This window comes from Lissotriton helveticus, chromosome 8, assembly GCF_964261635.1.
Source record: "Lissotriton helveticus chromosome 8, aLisHel1.1, whole genome shotgun sequence".
NCBI lineage: Eukaryota > Metazoa > Chordata > Amphibia > Caudata > Salamandridae > Lissotriton > Lissotriton helveticus.
Window position 1 is genome coordinate 688,194,793 of NC_136069.1, and position 21,548 is coordinate 688,216,340.

Here is a 21,548-nt window from a genome sequence, read left to right on the forward strand (position 1 = left end):
AACGTTAATTCCTCCCTTCATCTAGATATACCGATTGAAGCGGATTATTAATTGTTCACAAAGTAAGCCCTCGCCTGTGCGCTTACTTGAGCTCCAGTACCCTTACCCCTCTGGTGAGCCTTATATCTCTACCTTGGGTGTAGCCACAACTGTATCAATTCGATTCCGCCCATACTCACCTTCTCCTTGCAATTCACTTCGCATCACTGCGCCGTTTTTCACCTTATTTTATGTGTTCTGGAATATGAATGTATTGCTGCACCTCTCCCCTTGATATTCATTGGTATCACTGCGCCGTGTTTTAATTGATCTGTTTGCCACCCCGGGTTTTATTCTGAGTACCAATCACTTACTTTTATGCACCTTCCTATTCACCAATAGAATGTGCTTCCTCACGTAACCACATGCCTGGTGACACTATAAATAATGCCACTCGCTGTCTCCACCTGGATACAGGCAGATCGGTCCGATAATCACTGCAGAATGTCACTATCATTATGCGTGTGAGAATATAATGTACCTTTCTGTCCTTCTTTCTTCTCCTTAGGCAAAAGAGGCTTTTATATTAAAAAGGCAACCATTGTTTTGTCCTGATGATGGACCCCATCATTTAGCAAGGGGTCCGAAACGTCGTCGACCCACTGTGTACCATATACTTGTGAAATAATTTATTACAAAAATTGTGTAATGGTACCTATAGGAAATTCTCTGTTTAAACTTGTAATTTTGCAGAGACTGTTGATTTTGCCTTACAAGCCCTTTATGTATGTTGTTGTTTGTGTATTGTTGTGGCTGGGTACAGGCTTGTGCCCCACGCACGTGAATTGTTAAAGGTGGTTTTTTGTTTTGCAAACTTTGATTTAAATATAAATTTTGAGGACCTCTGCCCGGCTGGGCATGTCTTCTCTAATATAGAACTGACTGAGTCTATATTCATTTTCAATCATTTGTCTCGCTGCCAGGGACCATTGTTCTAGCTCCCTTAGGGCATGTGTGTGCGCCACAAGTGCAATCATGCCATTTTTGGGGGTGCAGCAGGGTGGCCTTTTGGCCCCTTAGCACCCTTGAAATTGCATGCGCAATTAGCTATTACCTTTTTGGTAATCGCAAATTGTGAATGGTTTCCCATTCATTCCTAGGGGCCGCTAGACCTATAGGAATGAATAGGAAGGCATTCCCTATTAGTGAATCACAATTTGTAATTCGCTAATAGGGAATGTGTAGGAATCACAATTTATTTAGCGATTCCTACATGCATAAGGAATTGAAAGTCCTTAATAGCGTTTCCTAAAAAATCGCTGTTAAGGAATCAAAATACCTTACGTTGATGCATATGGCCCAAAGTCTGTAGTATTATTTGATAATTATGAACTTGATGGCACAGACAGTGGCTTTTTATTATACATACATGCTGCCTCCACAATAATCTGTAATGTTTTCTGTAACACATTGGTAAGGTAAGCCCAAAATGGATGTTTGTGTGTTGTTATAGTAGTGTTGTTTGTAAAGAGCACAGCCTACCATTAGTATGGGCTCGCTGTTGGTCTTGCTGAGGTTTCCATTGCAGACCAGAGTAGTCCTGTGATGGTGTGTTCCAGCCTATCTCTAGGTTGGGTGGTGATATCTGTCAATGAACTGTGGGTGTATGATTTGTTGTCTGAAAGGTTCATCTGTAGTTCTTTACTGTTTGCCTCAGCCTATCTTAAGTGGGTAACCTGCCTAGCTGGTATAAATAGCATATTTTAGCTGTGCTAGCCGTATGTGTGTTTGATGTGCTAGTGTGATGTTCTCTGCAATGTGTTCTTGGTGTTTTTGATGTGGAAGTTTCCATAGGCCAGCTACCTCTCATCACAGGCAAGAAAATACTTTAACGCAAATGGTCACATTTTATGTAGGTGGGTAATAAAGAGGTTTGGTTTTTGTACCTGGAACCCAGATTTTGACCTATATTAGAAATGAGAAACATGGAAATAAAATAACTTGCCTGGGCACACACAATTTTCTCATGTATTGGCTCGATGGAGTTCTAGTTCCACAGTGATGTTCCTAGTTTTTTTGCCACAAGTGGCACCTTCAAGGCCCCACTACCTGACAATACAAAATAGCAACTTCTCAACCCTTTTTTTTTTTAAAACACTTGAGGAATTGTTAACTTTGCTCAAAATATTTCAGGACTGGGGTTACAATGGTTAAGTTGCACTTTCCCTGCACATTCTGGTACGGATGCTAGAATAGTAAATTTGGCCCTCCCAGCATCCAAAAAATCCTATGTTGCCCTGAGGGAACAATGTCCACAGCTAATAAACAGCCTTAACCAAATACCACATTAAGTTGTGTGGGTTCATTAGGCCTTCTTTGAAATTGCTGTCTGATCCAAAACATATTTTTTTTTAGCTAACTTTGTTCTGCCTGCCAATATGAGAGGGGTGCTGCAGCAGGTCGTGATGGCTTTGCTGGACCATCACTGCTTCATGATCAACAGCGGTATCATTAGTAATGTTTGTAAATGATGCAGCTGTTTTAGATGATGTAGTGGACCAGCGAGGGAAGATAATGGAGTTCCATTGTCAGGAGGGGAGCGATGTGATCATATTTCTCCATTCTCTGAATAAGATGTACAGAGCATTGTAGGGGGCCCTACTGCCATTTAATGTTTATTACTTGCTGTTTCGTTGTGTCCAGTGTGAAAAATCACAATAGCTTGTATTTCCTCAGTACATTTCATTTGTAAAGGTATATCAAAAAATAAGGAAATCTGTGTGGTTCTCACCATTGTTATCTGAAAGTCTGTTATGAAAATCTGTGGTTATTCTGAAAAAGCAGCTATCTACATCATTATCATATGAAATCTCTTTTCTGAATTCATAACTACACTTTCACACATGCATTATTAAACATTTTGACTTCTCAGATTTGCTAAAAAATTTACCATTTGCCAACTCTTTTTTCAAACTTTTCAAGGGTGAGAACCCCCACAAACCCCTCCTTATTACAGTCAGGCTCGCTCACTACACTCGCTCGCCACAGGTCACTCAGCTTGAACTTTTACACCTCACCGGTTTCAAATGTCACCAGCCGCCACTGCATAGAGAGCCGGCAGTTAAATTAACTACAGGACAGTGCTGAATGCAGAATTGTAGAAAAGTACTTAAATAATTCTTACAAACTAGACTTTACAATGGATATCAGAAACAATTATTTTGAGGGTATATCAGAAACTTGTGAAGAGGCTCAGGGTTCACTATTCAATCATAGAAGGATGTTGTCCACTGGACCACTTAACCAGAAATTGTTGTACTGATTCATATGCACAACGATTGCACACATATTCTAGAAAAAATGTTCAAACAAATTGAATTTGTGTGGGATCACAAACCATTCGCTCCATCCCTGTAGCTAGGGTAGTTATCCAAATGAAGAGCAGAGCAATCTTTTAATGGCAAAACTCAACGCACATATTGTCCAGTAACCAGGCCTAGAGAATGAACCTCACTGAGTGTGTCTTTTAATTTGTATATGTGGCTCTGCACCGCAGTCAGTTATCCTGTGCACACAACAGCGGGAATGGATTTATTGAAAGTAGTATGAGTTACTTTCTTGTTCTTTCTTTGAATGTAATCATATCAAAATTTCATTTAATATAATCATATCAAAATAAGTAAAACATATTAAAGAAAAAATATGTTCACTTTTTTTGTCTACCTCATTACTGTGATGTCGTGCTGTTTCTTCAGCTGCGAAAAATATACCACGAACTATATTCCCTTTGGAAAATATTACTAAATAATTGTAAATAGCCGAGCAAAGTTAGGTTTTCGAGCATATCTCGAGTTCCATTACGAGATCAACACAGAGATGTTGTGGAGGGTCACAGCCTAAGATGGCATACCAGGGCAATCACTAAGCCCAATTGCAGAGCCTGCTCTGACAGATTGTGAGAAATTGAATGGTTTTAAAACGTTGCAATCCTCTCGGGTTGGCAAGAATGATAGCTATCGCCTTTGTATTTTTTTTCCTTTAGCCAATTGCTTCCTTAGAGAGCAGGTGCTAGAAATCTCTGGCTGAAGCAGAATGATTCGCCCGGCATTAGATTTTCAGGCCAATGCTGCTGAGGCCACCCCTGATGAAGATTGTTCTGTCAGCTTGCCCTGCACTCGCCTTCAGAGTCGAGGCGATGTATTTGCCCCCTGTCTCCCAGAAGTTTCAGTCCTGCAACTTTTACACACACACATTTAGTTGGAGAAAAAGCTTACAAAACCCTACTTTACCCTTTGCCCTCCTTCTAGTCCCAGTAAAGCAATGCATTTTTCAGTGAGGAGTCTGAAATACACATAGAAACCATTAAAAATTGTAAATAACGCACATTTTGCATTCTTGGTAAAATGATAAGAGAAACCGCAAAAAAGCATGTAGTGCCTCATTTACTAATTTTAATGACGCTCCTGTGGTGCGGGGCTCTCAATCATATCTACGAGGCCACACAAAGTCAGAGATATGCCACGTGTTGCGATGGGTGTTCCCACACACCGCCTGTGGACATAACACATTCCCAGTTTACACCAAAACAGAAATCTGGGAAAGCGTCCAAACCATGCGCCTCCCCAGAAGTGGTGTGACGAGGAGAAATAACGTAATTTCTGTTCGTTATTTCCTCTTTCTATGTGTGTTGCACAGCACTCATAGAAAGAGGAAAACTAGCCTCAATGTATCATTTTTGTGCACCGCTTACTGCACCTGCGTCAAAATCTTGCAAACGAACCCCTTAGTATTTTTTCCTAGTGTGTGAAAATTAAATGCCATTAATCTGAAATCTATGTTTAGTTATCCTAGTCATCGTTAAATATTGCTTTGTCAAAGGAAACTTTGCATGTCTTACTGTGCATCAGCCTGAGAGATGGGCAATAAAAGTTTCTTTATTATTCCAACACATGCTGGAACCTTCTCTAATTTACACTATCTAAAATATGAAAGAAATGTGCAAATGCATTTGTCTGCTTTTTCGGCGACATGGTTGTCACAGAAATAGGACATGTGTACACCAACATCAGATTATTCTTAGTGACAGCACTTACTTGCCTACATTGAAACAAGATTGTCAAAGCCTGTAGGCCTTCCATATTCATTTTTACTATTTTTTTTTATTATTGATCCACAGTATCAACAAAAACATCACTTAGTAAAAACACATCAGGAGTCAGAAGATGTGAACTATTACATATGCATAACTATGCAAAAATCTGATTCACATATCCATATGATCAAAGATCGCCCGCCCCAAACATAAATGCCCAATTTGCCTTTCCTTGGTCCTTTGACTGAATACAAACTAAACACCAAATTCAATATGCTCTAAAAACCGAGCACGCCACATTTCAATAGATGGTGCTTCGAGCTGCAGCCATGAGGAAGCTACGCACAGCCGTGCTGCAGCTGTAGCCATAAAAAGCAGATACCGATGCTTAAACATGGGCTTACCCTCGCTCCACATCTCCACCGATCCCAAGTAACACCATAGAGGCCGAGAGGCCTTCCATATTTTAGGTGACTGTTGTTTTTTATATTTTGTTGTACTAGCCTTTACACCATGTGTTATGTTAAGCTGCACAAGAAGAACACACTTACTGTTTCACAGAGAATAGACAGAGGGATATGCATTCTTATAGAGACAACATATTGACATGCAGAAATGCATTCAGAAAATAGCCATACACACATATGTACGTCCACTCCTTTTTTTGTAGATAATTATAGCCACACCTCCCACAGCTGCCAATGATATTGAATTTCCTCCTCTGAAACTCATAGATTTTTTGTTCACAGATACCCCCTTCCATTCTTAAATGTGTTGCCTGTAGCAATATTATCTTATAAATGTATCTTGTTTTCTTGACGCATTTAATCAGTTTCCTGTCACTGATATCTTTACTAAATCTATTTTATCCGTTTTGTATCTAATACCTGTTGATCGTATCCCTCTTTCATGTGCCTGATGTGTTTAAATGTTGCTCTCTCGACGGCACTTCTTGCCAATCCGCCCCCTTCATTTTACATTGTCCTTCCTCTTTCACTGTACCCTCGACCCCTCCCTTCCCTAAAAATGGTATAGGTTACTTCCATGTCCTTAATGTGAATGAGCTTCTTGCATTTAGCAACAGGGTGTTTATGGGAAAGCTGTAGAATGTTTACTCCTTTTTTTCCACCTCCTGTTTTGTGGTTATTTGTTTTTTGGTTTGCTTACTTGTATTCCCCAACCGTAAGGATGGAAGATAACTCTGTTTCTAGATTTCTCCAATATTGGTTACCCCGTTATTACCCATCATGCATCTGTTATGTGATGAAACATACTCACTGCTGGACTTGACCGTCTCTGCAGGTTCACCACCAAACGTTTTGCTTTCACTCCTCCTATTTTTGATGAATTTGTATTTGTTGGTTGTAGGGCTCTGTGCAATTTACCACTGCTAACCAGTTTTAAAATGCTTGGTCTCTCTCCATTAAACCTGTTTGACATATTTAATTTATTATAAGTTCCTTGTAGAGTGTTTTCCCATATACCCAGTTCCTGTAAATTAAATGTTGCTGGTGGGCCTGCTGCCCTTATGGCTACATTTTGTCCCAGGCCGTTATTGGAGCCTGAAGGCAGTTTTAAGCTGGTAAATCAACTTGGTAATATAACTAAGTTGCAGGCCTTAAAATTCCTGTTTATTGCATATAAGTTACCCCTAAGGTAGGCACTAGTAGCTCATAGGGCAGGTGGATCGTAAATAAAAGGCTGGACATGTGCTTTCACTTTTTACACTTTATGGTGGTGAAAAACTCCTCAATTCATTTTTCACTGCTGTGAGGCCTACCTCTCACATAGGATAATATTGGGTTTTGATTGGGAACAGGTCAACATTTCATGTTTGGTGTGTGAGAAATTGTAATTAAAAATAATCAAATTGTAATGTTGGATTTTAAGTTCCAATTTTAAAAATGTCACTTTTGAAAAGTTGGCATTTTCCTGTGGTGTGTTTTCACTTTACTACTGTTTGTGTTCTGCATAAATAATTTACACATTGCTTCTTAGTCAAGCTACCAGAGGGTTAAGCCTAAGTTAATTTAGGACTTTTATAGTTCAGACCTGCCCTGGACTGGCATTTCCTTGGTGGCTGATTTTCACTTAAGGGGGTCCATTTTCACCTATCTGGCCTCTCTCACCAAAGGCTTGGATGGATCACAATAATTACAGCAGCAAAGTGCAATAAAAATACTAGCCTCAGTGCAGCACAACTGAGCTGCCTGAGACTGACAACATTTGCAAGGGCTGCTTTTGGCTCTCAGTCTGTCCCATGTTCGCCCTAACATGGATTGTGGCTGTTGCTTGAAAAAGGTCACCCACCTCTTCAACAAACAACCCAATTTCCTCACACATACCTTTTTCTTTTCCCAGAAGGTTTTATAATAAACCATACTTTTGTGTAGGCATTGCGTTCCTACATCCCTACATGCTTTTAGATTCCTTTTGGAGCCTATTTGTAACACATATATAACATATTGTTAAGTTGATTTAGACCACTTTACTCCTCGAGTTCCCTTCTCTTTTGACAGCCTTCCTTTCTCTTATCAGTTATGTCACAGAGTCATGTCATATGTGAGGCCATAATCAGTGCAGGGAGGGATGCAAGTTATAGTTAGCTCTGTTAAATATGACTGGTGAATATTTTTTGTTCAAACTAGTAATGTTGTCACTGACCAATTCACCGACTTATAATGTCACATTAACATTTGGGTTTTTCAGTGATATACCTGCATGCAGTAGGTAGTTATAGTTAGGACCTCGTTTCTATTCAAAAAGCGTTTTTTATTTTGCCAATATCTTTGGCGTCGTGTGAGGAATCCTTGCAAAAGTTTCCCCAAAAAAGATGAATTGAGGTCAGCTCCTGTCTCTAAAGTTTCGGGGTGATTCATCAAGCGGGGCTGAGACAAAATGGGGGTCCCAAAACACATTTTCCCCATGTTATTTCCCGCAGCAAATTTTATTACAGGCTACAGCCCGAACTGCTGAAAGGAATTGCACCAAATTTGGCAAAAAGCTAGCTCTTGGTTCAGAAACGACCTTTTTTTTAAACGGTGTAAATCCGTTAAGTAGTTGCTGAGAAATTTCAAAAATTAAAGTTTCGATATCTGAGCACCGAGGAGGGTTCACAAACCCTCCCGAGCACGAGCTACACTCCGATTCGCCGCCAACACTCCAAACCAGAATGTGTTGGTAGCCATCTTGTGACTCAGTAACCGAGTCACAATAAATCAGAAAAAAAGATGAAAAAGAAGAAAAGGGGGCAGGGTAGAAACACGCTGACTCCCTAGTCCTGCTTAGGAGGTGAGGGATAAAAAATAGATTTCCCATACATAAGGAGCATCGGACCTATATTATGTTAGCATGATGCATCTATATGTACCCTCTTTTGCTTAAAAAAATATATATATATATGCGCTTGCAGGGAGGGAAACGTTTATTCGCTCCTTGCGTATCTATTGCTAACTAAGTTGGCCGAGAACCATACAGACGCCATTTTCCGAACCTATGCTCGAATAAGGGCTGTGATCACGTGTTAGTCTCTGGCAGTTGTCAAGCCCCAGTTCATCTGAATTACTGGCAGCAGATGAACGTAGGCTGTCTACTCGACTGTCCTGGGACTCAAGGTCACATCTGGCTTTTGGTGAGATAAGCCCATTCCTGGAGGCACTGTGCCTACACTCCCGGGGCACCATGACGAAAGGGAGTCACCCCTCCTGACCTTCCCAGTAATAAATAGTTAAGCTTTGAACGTATCATGTGTGCCATATATGGTCCTTTCCTGGAGCTTGAGGGCCAACTGGTGTTTTTCCTTTTACAGTGATTATATGTGTTGAACTGAAAAGTATATAACCTCATGTTTGAATGCGAGCCAACAGTCTTCTCCGCGCACCTGATGGGTGAGGGTTGGAGAGGCTCCTCTATAGAGTATTTTTGCTTTATAACTGATTGACCTTTCCTCACTGCCAACTGACTGATTATTCGGTAAATGGGATTGGGGCTATTGGTAGGTATAGCCCTTTTTGGTATTTTTAAGGTACTTCAGGGGTCCCACAAGGACCCCCAGGGCCAAAAAAAGCTTTTTTTTTAAACAGTAGAATTCAAGTTGGGGTTGCGAATACTGCTGAGAAAATTAAAAAACCTGAAGTGTGGGCTTCCACTCTTTGTTTTCAAAAAGCCCCCGGGTGGGGCAGGTCCCAGGGGAAAGCAGTGGCCTCGGACCACCTCCCTGCAATGCAGCTCTGTGGCGCATACTGGAGGTACCTGGTGGGCTAGTTGCCCCCCAGGGACCCTCAGGAATAAAGGGGACCCCAACTTAGAATGTGGCAGGAGGCACATTTGCAGAGCTGTGGAAAAAGGAGGCGTGGCCTTTCCCCACCTCTCAGCAATCCCACTGCGGGGCTTACTGGAGGTAAAACTTAGGGTGGTTGGCCCCTAAACGACCCCCAGAAGCGAAGGGAACTTCAATCCACATCCCAGAGCATGCCAGGGTGCAAGTTTGCAGAGTGGTGGGCAAAGGGGGCGTGGCCTGCTATGAAAACTTAGCAATCATGCTGTGTGGGACTTACTGGAGGTAAAAGGAGGGGTAGTTGGCCCCCAAGGTTGTCATTGGGGGCCAACTACCCAGCTTGTTACCTGCAGTAAGTCCCACACAGTGTGATTGCTAAGACGTCTAAGTAGGACATGCCCCCCTTTTTGCAACACCTGCGAACGCGCCACCTGGCAGACTACAGAATGGAGGATAAAGTCCAATTTACTCCTGAGGGACTTTGGGGGCCAAGAAACCCTCCTGTAAGCCCTACGCACCAGAATTCCTGAGCGCTGGTTGAGACCCAGTACCCTTTCTCCACCACTCTGCAAACGTGACTCCTAGTTAAAGAAGTGTTTGCAATGTAATAGACTTTGCGAGAACTAGAGCTATTGGCTTTGTAAATGCAAAAGTTTTTGACTAATGTTTTTTGGAGTGCAGTGGATGTACGTTGTGTGTAATGGAATTATGTGGTATGTTGTGCAGTGAAATTATATGGATAGAAAGTATGTGGTATTTAGTGTATAGGGATTATGTGTTATGGAGAGTAATAATGTGGTATCGTAGTCTGTGTTGTGGAGTGGTAACTTCAGATTTAGTCTTCCTCTTTTCCATTGAAGATCAAATATGAACTCAGTGAGACAAAAAAGATGGAATCACTGAGGAGTACTGGTGGACCTAGTCAGAGGTATGAGCAGGGCCACTGGAATTATGTGACTGTTTTGCTGCACCGACTTTCGCACAATTCTACTGTTAGAAATGGGGGTCTCTAGTTGACAATGGTTTGCACTTTTGTCCAAATAGGGACCCTTGCTTCTAGCCAGGGTAAGGGGGCTACTCTCCTAAAATAACACCTGCTTAACCCTGTGGTAGCTTGGCACAAGGAGGAAGGCTTATCTCAGAGGCAGTGTGTAATGCATTTGTGAACACATACAGTAATACAGTGAAAACACTTCAGATGGACACCACACAGGTATTAATGATAATAACTATTCTTTATATAGACTTAACACAAGACCCAAATTACAAAAATCCACAATACAGTATTAGAAAAATGACTTTTTACATAGTAGAAATAGCTTATATCAAAGATGACGGTAAATACGACACGTGTCGCACAAAGTACCTTTGGATGCGTCAACCAAGACAAAATAGAAGTTCACAGGGAGAACAGTGTGTTGGTTCCTTGCTTCGAAGGAGGCGATGCGTTTGTTCCTAAGTGCTTGCGCAAAGTAGGCGATTCGTCTGTTCCTTACCGGAGAGGTGGTGATGCGTCAATCTTGTGTTACAATCAGGTTGTGATGCGACAAGATGGCGCCTCGATGCGATGATCCAATGTGATGCGACAAGATGGGTCTTTGATGTGAAGCGATGAGGTGAAGGCGATGCTGTGCAGTGACTCAGGAACTTCTGAGCAGCGACAGGCCCTGCAACACGCTTCTCTAGTGATGTGACGGCAACCCTTGTAGTGGCATCATGCTTCTCCTGTGATGCGACGACAAACAGCTGTGACAGAGACATGCTTCTCCGGCGATGGGACGGTGACCCCTGCAGTGGGGTCTGGGCCTCAATATTTATATCAGTAATTTCTTTGTTCTCTGAAGGCAGAGAGAGTCTGTACCTGGCCAAAACCGGTTACGTACTCCCCGGGACAGCTTCCTAGCTGGAGGTGGAGACAGCATTGTTGAAAAGCAGACCTGGCCTAGATAGCTGGAAGTAAATCTTCTCCCCCTACTCTCTATTCTATGAGGGCTCAGGAAAGTGAAAGGAAATCTCTACCCCCACTCTCTATTCAGCCAAGGTCCTATTAAGCCCAGCCCTGACTCATCAGACTGCTGGAGCCCAAGCCCTCCTGTCACTCACAAACCAGACATGCAATACACAACCAAGCAGAGGCAGGCTGGATGGTTTCTAAAAGTGGTATTTTCAAACACAGAATGTTAAAATCACATTCACTAAAAGATGTATTTTAACATTCTGAGTTCAGGCATACTATAATTGTTTTTCTACCATGTTCCCTGGGTCAGTTAGGATTGAAATTGTCTGTAATTCACTATCAGGGCATGCCACACACATCAGGGCATATCCTGCCTTCTACTTACAATGCACCCTGCCGTTGGGCCTACCTTAGGGGAGGCTAACATGTAGAATAGTGAAGGTTTAGGGACAGGGGGCTTCGTTGCAGAGAGGTGTTCAGAGGTCAAGCCCCTTTTTACAACACTCTGCAACGCAGCTCTGTGGTGCTTACTGGAGGTACCTGGAGGGCTAGTTGGCCCCCATTGACCCTCAGGATTGACAAGGAATTAATTCCCAAACTTAAACCATGCCACAGGGCGTGTTTGCTCACAGGTGAACTCAGGCCCGCCCCCTACCTTCACCACTGTGCAAACGCACCCCGTGGTGCATTTTAAGTTGGGGGATTAACTCCCCTTGAATCCTGAGGTTGCCCGGGGCGCAACTAGCCCACCAGCTACCTCTAGTAAGTGCCACAGAGCTGTGTTGCAGAGAGGTGTAAAATGTGGCGTGGCCTCAGAACACCACTCTGCAACACAGCCCCCTGGCGCATACTGGATGTTCCTGGTGGGCTAGTTGGCCCCCAGGGACCCCGAGTATTAACGGGTTATTCGTTCCCCCTCTGCAAACGCGCCAGGGGGCGCGTTTACAGAGTGCTGCATGAAGGGGGCATGGCCTCCGGCACGATGCCGGTGTTTTTCTTTTTTTCTTTTTTAAGGAGGGGGGCTGTGTAGAGAGGCTCCCCCTCTACCATAGCAAACTACAGTGTTCCGGGAGTAGGCACTCCGGTACACTGCAGGAGCTGGCCCTGGGCGGTGATGGTCCCCAGGGCCCCCACAAGCTGTGCGGCCCCCATCCCAACATTTAAAAGCCCCGGGGGTGGTGGTTCCGGGGCCTGTGGGGGGACTTGAGCCCCCCCGCACAAGTATTTATTATTTTAAAAAAGAGAAGCCCTGGGGGTGGCAGTCCCCGGGGCTGCTGGGGGCCGTGAGCCCCCCGCTTACATAATGATAAAAGCCCCGGGAGGTGGTGGTCCCCGGGGCTGGGGGGCCCCTCTGGGCCCCACATAAGTTTTTTTTAAAAAGATGCCCCGGGGGTGGCAGTCCCAGGGGCTGCGGGGGGGCGTGAGCCCCCGCAAACGTAATGTTAAAGCCCCTGGGGTGGCAGTCCCCGGGGCAGGGTGGCCCCTCTGGGCCCCATTATGAATAACTACGTTGCCCCCGGGATTTTGCCCAATCAGGGGCTAATTAACAATAAAGCAGGCTTTCGGTTTTTTTTTCTACAGGGGATATGCGTATCCTACGCGCATCCCATGATTTTTTTTCTTTGGCCTTGGGGGTCCTTGTGGGACCCCCTGAGCAGGCCTAGGGGTGAGGGTGTTTCTACGTTGCCCCCTTTGCATCTTTTGCACACTTGTTTTTCAGTTTTCTTGTGTTTCGGTAGAACATCGTCTGCCAACACTGGTTTGGAGTGTTGACAGATAGTTGACGGCTAATTAGCATGCAGCTCGTGCTCGTAAGGGTATGCATACCCTACGCGCCCATAGATAAATCTATGATTTTACTTTTGATTTTCTCAGGAACTACTGCACGGATTTACACCATTTAATGAAAAGGGTGATCTGTCAACCAAATTTGGTGTAATTCCGTTCAGCAGTTCGGGCTGTAGCCGCACCTAATGGTCCTTATGGAAAATTACATGGGGAAAACACATTTTGGGACCCCCCTATTTTCTCGGCCCTCGCTTGACGAATCACCCCAAAACTTTCAGGATAGGAGCGGAGCGGGCCATCTTCTTGTAGAATTTGCAAAGATTCGTCGACCAGCGCCAACGTTATTCCAAATAGAATGTTGCGGATTTCCTTTGGAAACTAGGTCCTAACTATAACTACCTACTGGCGACCGCCAGTAGGTAATATATATATTACCTACTGGCGGTCGCCAGTAGGTATATATAGTTAGGATTTTTTCTCTATGGGATTTTTGAAAATTCTATGTCTAATAACTTTGGCGTTTGTGGACGGAATTGGCTGAAATTTTCAGGAAAATGGCACATTTTGTTTCTGAGCAGCCCTTGAAAATTTGGGGGGGGTTCGTCAAGGGGGGGCCGAGAAAAAAGGGGGGTCCCAAAACGTGTTTTTAACATTGAGTTTTCCATAGGGCGGTTGGCCTCACTTTTAGCCCGAACGGCTGAATGGATTTGCACGAAACTTGGCAAAATTGTAGGGACTGGTAGCCCGATGTGCCTTTTGTAGGTCTCAATATATTTGCTCCAGTGGATTTTGAGAAATTAACGTTTAAAAAAAGATATATATCTGTAACAGCGGACCTGGCAGCGTCCCAGGACGCGTACTTTTCGCGCAACGGAGCTTTGTGAAGCGAAGCTGATTGGTTCTCCGGCGTCTGTCAACATTCCAAAAAGTCCGTAGTGGCCGCCATCTTGTCTCTCGGTAGGATCGAGAGACAAGAGGAGGTCAAAACAAAGGGGGAAATAACTATAAGGGGGCATAGTAGATCCTCGCTGACCCCCTAGGTTTGATGTGGAGGTTTTAAAAGGGCCCCGCGGGGCAAAAAAAAATAATAATAATAATAATCGAACGGCTGAATGGATTTGCACGAAACTTGGCAAAATATTAGGGACTGGTAGCCCGATGTGCCTTTGCTAGGTCTCAATATATGTGCTCCAGTGGATTTTGAGAAATTAACGTTAAAAAAAAGATATATATCTGTAACAGCGCTCCGCTTCGCGTAACGGAGGTTTGCGAAGCTGATTGGTCATTCTGTCACTGGGCTATAGTTGGGCTACATCTGGCTGATATTTGGGCTACATTTGTTTTTTTGTGTGTCTGGCGGCCATCTTTGGGCTACATTGGGCTACATTGGGCTTCATTGGGCTACATTGGGCTACATTTGGGCTCCAACATATATATAGGCCAATGTAGCCCAATATATATTTTTCAAAGTTAATTTTCGTAAAAACCACTGGAGCATATATCTTGAGACATAGCAAAGGCACATCGGGCTACCAGTCCCTACAATTTTGCCAAGTTTCGTGGAAATCCATTCAGCCGTTCGAGCTAAAAGTGAGTCCAACCGCCCTATGGAAATGAAGGAAATGAATGGGTAATTTGTAATTAGCAAATAGCTAATCGCAAACTAGGAATGGTAAAGAATCGCTATTTATTCCTTAAAGTTCGCTATTTAGGAAATGCAAAAAACTTTGATGATACATATGGCGGTTCATCTCTAACAAGATAAGAAGCATAGGGATACATTTATGATGACTGGCGCATCACCAGGGATGTGTTAGTCATTCTGTGCCGCTGTTCCGTCACCTATGGTGTGCTGCATTTACAATGCGGCGCATCATGGGGCAAAAACAGCACAGATGCGTGATGTATCTGTGCCGTAAAGGTGGCGCATTGCTGGAGTTGTATCGCAAGTGTGATGAAGCTCCAGCAAGGGTCGGGGGTGCCCCTGTCGCAGGGTTTCTGTTCTCACACAGAACTGTGGACAGAGGATTGGAACCTCGGCGAATTAGGGTGTCCCAAAACTCACGTTAGTAATCAAAAACTCCTTAGCAAGCTAGGTACAGTGTCACATTGGATATAACAAACTCTCAATGTTTAGACAATCCAGAATATGAACTTATAGTACCTCAGGATACGTGGAACTCATGAACAGTCGGTCGTTATATATTTCTTAGAAACCAGAACATGGAGTTAAGAAGAACACATGTGTATTTGAAATGTTTATTTACTAATGCCGTCTTCTCAGGCGTAGTATCTTAGATAATACAAGTACACATATTATCAGTAGCAAAATTACCAGCATAGTTACTAGTACATAAAAAGCGAATGGTGATAGTATGTTAACATGCTGTAAATGAATAAGAGTTAGCAACACTTATAAGCAGCCGCGGGCCGTGGAGGGAGTTACGGTGAGGCAGGGAGGCGGGGAGGGGGAGAAGCAGGGTGGAGAATACAAGTACACATATTATCAGTAGCAAAATTACCAGCATAGTTACTAGTACATAAAAAGCGAATGGTGACAGTATGTTAACATGCTGTAAATGAATAAGAGTTAGCAACACTTATAAGCAGCCTCGGGCCGTGGAGGGAGTTACGGTGGGGCAGGGAGGCGGGGAGGGGGAGGGGCAAGGTAGAGAGGGCTCCACCCTGCTTCTCTCCCTCCCCGCCTCCCTGCCTCACCGTAACTCCCTCCACGGCCCGCGGCTGCTTATATCTCACCCTCCCTAATACACATATTATATTATTTGCTAAGAAGGTCTCTTTGTGTTGGTTTAGGGCGTGCCCATACTTTAGTGTCTTAGATTTGAAGGAATCACATCAGCATACACCAGCTCTCTCTTCATGTGAACCGCATCAACTGTTGTGTATGTGTGTTCGGCAAAGCAATATAAAACCCGCCTCATGCCCAGAATTGGCAGAAGTTGCACTTATGTTATGAGTATGAAGTCGTGGAGATCAGACCTCATAACAATTCTGTATCGTGTTGTTCTTGAAACTTTAGCACTCGCTGTACAGATATAGTTTAACAAGCAAAGCAGATAGTAGAGCAATAACATATTATTCTCATGTAAACCACGATGAACTACTAGGTGGAAAGCTAAAGCAACAACTAAGTGTCGTGTGCAGAAGTTGCAAAAAAGGAAAAATGGCGTTTAAACCGGTAATGAGCCCATGCTAACTTAACACGGTGTAAAGATATCCAGGACCTAGATGACACCTCCCCATGATCCGGAAACGAACTGAATAAGATAATAGAAGTGCCATCTCATGAGAGCAGATTGCAAGTTTATATGTGGACGGTCCGCAAGGTAAAGCATTAAAAACTAGGAAAATTTAATGCTAAAGAAAAATAAAACAGCCAAGTACTTTATCGAGTCTTAAGCCAATAGGCAAGGTAAATAATAAAAACTTGACAAATAAGTCAATGAATTGTCAATGAAATGCTAGTACTCAGCATATCAAACATGAAAAAGGTCTATGACATAACTGTGTATGCAAAATAAGCTGCAACAGCCTCCAATAGGAAGTCACCGTCTTCATCCGAAAACAGTTCAGCCATCCAATTTAAAAGCGGAAAAGAACATACGTGCTCTCCCAGCACCGGATCCTCTATCACCATCAGAGGACAGCTCGGTGGGTTTTCAAGAAAGCTCTGTTCCAAGAAAGACTGTGCTGCCGCCAGTAAATTCCAGGGACCAAGTAGTCCATGCATCAATGCCACAGCCATAATCCTTTCGCCAGGACAAACCAACTCGTGAGTAATGATAGGAGTCATCAGCTGATTAAAGTCGACGTCAGGAGAAACCGGTCCGCAGAGACACAAATCAATGGCCCAATCGAAATCACAGGTCAGGCAGTGAAATACAGGCTGGACACAGGTGAAGTAGGAGAATCGAAAAGATAATCCATATGCCGTGCTTAATATCGCCAACGGCATTGTGCCATAATATTCTAGCATGCGATTGCGGAACAGTGTCAGCAGCTGCAGGGTGGGAGGTTGCATAGGAGGGACATCCATATTTAAAAATGTAAAAAAGCACAAGAGCGTCCGCTGGTAATGCAAGTAAAAATGCCAATCCACGAACCAGAGTGGAGAAAATAGAATGAAAGGAAGCAGGGATGACTCCAAAGATTTTCTCAAATGAAGTCACGAGACCACTGGTAACAACTTTAAAAAAGTGCGCCAGGGCCTTTGTGGAGGATGCGTTAAAGATAGTCGGAACCATCTTGCTGAAATTGAAAGGCAAATCTGAATTGAAAAGGGTCTGCACCTCTGTACGGGTGTTCGCTATGTGAAGCACGAAAGTTTCACGGGCCGAAATCAAGGCCACCTCTCTCTGAGACAAAAGAGCTCTTATTCTTGCCATGCCGTTGAAATCTGTCCCAAGGTTGGTATTTGTGGCCAGATTGAAAACTCCCTATGTTCATGTGTGGGAGGAAATAGAACATTTCTGCAGCAAATAACCCGTTCACTTACTGTTACGATAAAAGGAATACTTTTAATTAACTCAGAACAATCTTCATTATTGAGCATCAAATAACTACCATTTTCCAACAACTTGAACGTGGGGATGATAGCAGGAACTGGCGTGCCTTGCAACACGCAAGCCATATTTGGTCGGTGTTTGTTGCATGAACCGTGTAACTGTATGTGCCTACACATTAGTGAATGATCTGGCGTCTCAGTGCATTCCTCTCCATTCAGATAAACCTCTTGATCATCTTTGAAACATCTGTATGTGTATGGAAGCGACCAGACCTCATGAAGAAAAGCACTACCTAAAGGTTCATAACGACCTATTGGTATATATTTCCTACAATTTGAAAACTTATATAAAGCAAAAGGCAGCGTTATTAAACCGTGGATAAGGCACGTTGCCAAAAAACCCGCAATCCTCTGCTGATGATGTCACTGAGCATGTCATGAATGATGTAATATGTGACATCATCAGCAGTGGATTACGGGTAATAGTATCTCTAGTTTACTCCCCTATAGCTGTCTTTCTTTTAACATAAGTGTCTGTTTCCTTCCCTTATACTTACTGTTTTTGGTTCGCTTCCGGTTCGCGTACCGGCGAGCGAACTGGGAAGCGAACTAAGAGAAATAGAGGTTGGCACAGTTCCAAATATTGTACCAATTTTTTAATAACGGGGAGGTAGTTCTGAAAAGAACTTTTTTTTTTATTGTTTTTGTTGTTTTATATTTTTTTTATTATTTTTCGGAACATTTTTTTACTTTTTTTGAATTTTTCTGAACAGTTTTATATTTTTTTGGGTTTTTCTTGGAGGGGGCAATGAAAACGATTCATTGTAAAGGGCTCAACAGGAGCAACAAAACAAAAAAAGAAGTATTTATTATTTTGGGCGTTTCGTACAAACTTGCATATGATAGTCAATAGCTCTGTTGATCAGAGTGATGCTTCTTTCTCCGTAGGAAATGAATCCATCGCAAAATACGCAGATGTGTTTTACTTCACCAAATTTCATTTGTATATTTGGCACCATCTCCCTGCCCTCTGGTCCCGTTACTTCCGGTACAACAGATCTTCTGGCCATAATAGGGAGATTATCTAGGTCGTTCCGAAACTGTGCAGCACTGTAGTTGTTAGGATGCCACCTAGTCATATGGCGATGCATTGTGTAGTTTCCGAAACTGTATTTTTTCTCGGTTCCTCTGGACAGTCTATCTTGACATATAAGGCAAGTTACGTATCTTGCATTTACTTTTTTCTGACCTTTGGGAATTTTAAAAAATTGCCAAATGAAGTTTTCTTTCCGGTGAGACGTCCTGGGCTGCTCAGGCAAAAACTGCCTCTCTTCGTGCTCGTCGTCCTGTTCCTCTTCTTCCTCTTCTTGTTGAATTATAACTTGAGCAGGTGGTCCACTCTTCCTTGGATGTGGTGGAGGTGGTGGGGAAGCACCAGCTGAAGCTACTAAAGAAGCCATTGCTCAGTGATCACAAAGGGTCTTTCTCTCACAATGATGAAAGTCAGAGTGAGGAAAGAAGGAGGGATTTTCATCATTTGGGAAAAACAAGAGTTCTCAACCAATCAAAAGTGTTCATTTTAGATTATATGACCTAGTCTTACATCATTAGGAAACCAAAAGTGAAATGAACCAATGAAAAGTGTTATTACCAAGTCACATGACTTGCTGTGTTTACGTTAAGCGCTTTGCAGGGCCTCCCGGTTTGCTTCCAGAAACCTGCGCTTTGCGACTCGCTTCGCGTACCAGTTCGCTAACGTAGCACGTCATATGACGTATCACGCGAGAACGTGAAACGTCATGCGGACGGGAGGCGTCACGATGTTGTTTTCTAACGCGGCACTTGCGGTAAAGAAACGTTTACCGGCTCGCGGTCTATTTCGCGGCATCAAGGTCAGCTAACGGGAAGCTTCCCGATTCGCGAAGCGGGAACGAAGAAAAAAAATAAATTTAAAAAAAAAATTCTTCATAAACATATAAAATATATTTTTGGATTTAAAGAAGAATACATTTTACAGCTACAGATATTAGCTGTTAAAAAACCAATGAAATTCACAGAAAAAACCATAGGTTATAGACCATATATAGTTAGGAATTAGCATTTACAAAACCTTGAAAATTCACTGAAAAAACCATAGGTTATAGACCATATATAGTTAGGAATTAGCATTTAGAAAACCTTATTTTACTCACACAAAACCATTGAAATTCCATATATAGTTAGTTGCACTAACTATATATCGCGCACCCGCAATCCACTGCTGATGATGTCACATATTACATCATTCATGACATGGTCAGTGACATCACTAATGACATCACTGATGACATCTCAAATGACATCACTGATGACATCATCTAGTGTCTGTGTGTTTTTGTAAAGTTTAAATACGTTTTACATATTGAAGAATGAGTGGATGTATGGAAGACTGAGTGTGTGTGTGGCTGGCTGGGAGGTGTGTGACTCTGTGCATATCAATGTGTACTTGTATCAGTGATTGTATAAGAGAGTAAGTATGTGTTAGTATATGTGTGAAAAGTATGGTGTTCTGTGTTTAACTATAGATGAGGAAATCGAAGTGTGATTGATTCTTCACAGGACTGACTAGGTGTATGAGTGCATATGATAGTGTTCTAATAATAACTTACTGTATGTATGAGTAATTGTATGGGTGAATGAGTGAATGTGTGTGTAGACGTACGAATCAGTGAGTGCGTATGTAGTAACTGGTATTGGTGTGTCATGATGTCATCAGTGATGTCATTTGAGATGTCATCAGTGATGTCATTTCAGATGTCATTAGTGATGTCATCAGTGATGTCACTGAAGTATGGTGTTCTGTGTTTAACTGTATAGATGAAGAAATGGAAGTGTGATTGATTCTTTACAGGACTGACTTGGTGTGTGAGTAACTCCATGGATGAGTGGCAGTGTGTGACTGTCTGCATAGGTGTATGAGTGCATATGATAGTGTTGTAATAATGAGTGACTGTATGTATGAGTGATTGTATGGGTGAATGAGTGAATGTGTGTGTAGACGTAGGAATCAGTGAGTGCGTATGTAGTAACTGGTATTGGTGTGTCATGATGTCATCAGTGATGTCATTTGAGATGTCATCAGTGATGTCATCAGTGATGTCATTTGAGATGTCATCAGTGATGTCATCAGTGATGTCACTGACCATGTCATGAATGATGTAATATGTGACATCATCAGCAGTGGATTGCGGGTGCGCGATATATAGTTAGTGCAACTAACTATATATGGAATTTCAATGGTTTTGTGTGAGTAAAATAAGGTTTTCTAAATGCTAATTCCTAACTATATATGGTCTATAACCTATGGTTTTTTCAGTGAATTTTCAAGGTTTTGTAAATGCTAATTCCTAACTATATATGGTCTATAACCTATGGTTTTTTCTGTGAATATATATATATATTCACTGAAAAAACCATAGGTTATAGACCATATATAGTTAGGAATTAGCATTTACAAAACCTTGAAAATTCACTGAAAAAACCATAGGTTATAGACCATATATAGTTAGGAATTAGCATTTACTAAACCTTATTTTACTCACACAAAACCATTGAAATTCCATATATAGTTAGTTGCACTAACTATATATCGCGCACCCGCAATCCACTGCTGATGATGTCACATATTACATCATTCATGACATGGTCAGTGACATCACTGATGACATCACTGATGACATCTCAAATGACATCACTGATGACATCACTGATGACATCTCAAATGACATCACTGATGACATCATGACACACCAATACCAGTTACTACATACGCACTCACTGATTCCTACGTCTACACACACATTCACTCATTCACCCATACAATAACTCATACATACAGTCACTTATTATTACAACACTATCATATGCACTCATACACCTATGCAGACAGTCA